General features: G+C 38.7%; 1 long non-coding RNA gene across 1 annotated transcript; it reads left to right on the forward strand.

Moving 5' to 3' along the window:
• Window positions 1-1,410: 1,410 nt before the first annotated feature.
• LOC127841862 (uncharacterized) lies at window positions 1,411-2,319 on the forward strand. Its single transcript, XR_008031367.1, has 2 exons — window positions 1,411-1,635; window positions 1,983-2,319. It is a non-coding gene; the product is annotated as an uncharacterized LOC127841862 (long non-coding RNA).
• Window positions 2,320-2,635: the final 316 nt, after the last annotated feature.

The raw sequence follows: 2,635 nt of genomic DNA on the forward strand, positions 1-2,635 counted from the left end.
TCTTAAAATCGTTCCAAAATGTCATCTTGTTTCGTTTCACAAACGATTTTGAGTCAGGGTCGGATTCATGCCGTTTACGTTAAAGGGGCCTTTTCACAGATCTTGGCATGTAATGAAGTTTGTCATGAAATGATTTATATTGATAAATGTAAACATTGGATCTTAAAAGCGCCAGTAAAAAACAAACATAAAATTAAAAAAAGAAAATAAGTTATCCTCAACTGGGCTCGAATCATTGATCCCTGGAGTATAATTCTATCGCTTAGACCACTAGACCATCCGTGCTCATGCAATGAGTGATGAATTTTATGCTCGATATAAGCAACAGTCGTAGTATCACAAAAAATAACGACAAAAACAGAACATTCCAAATTAAGCAATCGTTTCGCGTTGCAACGCTTTATAATTTTAAGGTTTTAAAATCGGCAAAAGATGCATATAATGGATATTTCAGAGCATGGTAAATGTTCAGTATAACTATTTCCTCACAAATATCATAACTACAACGAAAATTTGCTAATCTGAAACATTTTTTTATTTTGTCAATTAACCAAAACCTGAAAAGACCCTTATAATATGCATTTTTGGACCGCACTTATCGGTGCTTTCTATTAGGTCCGCGCGCTAGCTGCTACCCCCCCCCCCCCCCCCAGTGAAGTTTATGTTATTTTGTATCGCAAGTGAACAATTTTGATGGCATTTGGAGGGGCTAGCAGCTATAGCCTAAAGCCTGTGATAGACAACGGGAAACTTCAAAATCATGGAAAAAACATTCTTTCCTCGACACAGTTGCATTAAGTTTATGTATTGCGCCACAAACACTTTCATTTTTGCACGCTCTCTTTTCTTTTTTTTCTTGCTGAAACGCTTAGAACATGACGTCCTCGCTAGAGGTCCGCTCATTAATAACATACTGATCATTCATCGCGATCAGAACTAAGTCATGCTTCAGACGCTTCCCGAAGCCAATCTTGCGTTCGCTAGCAAATGTTCGGATATCGTGGCTGGAAATTCGTGTTAAAATCTCACTAGGTAGTGTCTTGTTATTTCATTTCTAACCATCTGTACTCGTGACCGACGGTACTATGACAGCTAACTATGATAGAAAAATAAGATTTCGTTTATAAATCATATCTCTATGGTCAGTATATATTCACGAATACCGGTACAAATACTTTTTCAGTTACTAATATACTATATTTATGATGTTCAGTACATGTAGTTTAATGTAGAAAGTAATAACTCATACTTATTTTATACTTTAATAACTCACTCTGCTGATCTTTTTTAAATCTGAAAAAAACAGTACTCCGATACATGAAAATAGAAATTATCTCCCATTCACGTGACGCCATAAAGCCGCTCACAGTCAAATGTACATGAAAATCTTTTTTTCATATTTACGTTTAATCCACTGTTTAACAGCTTTTCTCGAGCCCACTACATCCGCCGTCGCCACTACAACGCCAACACCCGGGGCCTCCTCTCCCAGCAACACCGACATCGTGCCTATCATTGCCGGCGTTGTCGTATGTGTTTTGGTGGCGCTGGCGATAGTCGGCGTCGTCGTGTATTTATTTAAATGCCGGAAACCAGCCAAAGTGCAACCCTGGGAGGAGAAATCGGGACCGCCAGGTATGTGTTCGCAGGCCCCGACCGAATACACTGGCATTGTGCATTTCTTTTACAGATTCCAATCTTGAATTAGTAACATTGATCCTTTGTCAGAACTGGACGATACATATTTTAAGTTCCCCCTTTTTCTTTAAAGATAACGTTTCCATGTTTAATACGTTAAATGCAATTTCTGTGGCATCATTAAACAAAGAACACGCATGCATGTCAAATGTACACGAATCATGTTTGTGACGGGAGGGGAGAGGTTTAGCATTCCAATGGTGGTATTATTACCGATTGACAATAAATGTTTATGAGCAAATATGGGTATTGGCTTGACGTCATGACTGTGTCAACTGTTCCAGGGGAGACGGTCAACGGATATGACGCAAAGCAGGTCGACGACCAAAGCCTAAGCACTGCACCCAATGGTACCGCAGGGAACCCAAAAGACGAACTTACGCCAGTGGGCGACCCCGAGAATCCGGCGCTAAAAGAAGTACAGCGCCAAACTCTGTCCCCACTTCCAAACTCAAAGGCGTCCAACGGGACCATTCAACCAGTCATACCACCGATCAATAACACCGTGTGAAGACTGAGGAATTTTAATCCAGCTTTTGTCTCAGAACATTTTATATTAATGTGTGTATTGTTGATTTGTTTTATTTTAATGTAAATTTTGTGTAAGAAATACTAAATATATATCAGAATTTGGTTGTTGAGGCCGTTCGTCATACATGCGTATGTGGAAATCATTCGCGTCTGTGAAAATTGAATATTCAGTATCTTATCTGTTAATCGTAATTAGTCGGGTAGCCCCGAGTGACTTTCATCCTCGCGGTTCTTTATTTGGGTTTTGGCAAATAAGTGGTTTTGTTGTTTGATATTGTTTTCAGTGTTCATTTAATATATGCATTTCCAACTTAGTCCAAAATAAAACATCATTTAATTCTTAATAGTGCTTAAAGAAATCAGTCGGAAGATACACACATTTTTAGTTAACTGTTTACAGACAACT

Source organism: Dreissena polymorpha, chromosome 8 (genome assembly GCF_020536995.1).
Source record: "Dreissena polymorpha isolate Duluth1 chromosome 8, UMN_Dpol_1.0, whole genome shotgun sequence".
Lineage (NCBI taxonomy): Eukaryota > Metazoa > Mollusca > Bivalvia > Myida > Dreissenidae > Dreissena > Dreissena polymorpha.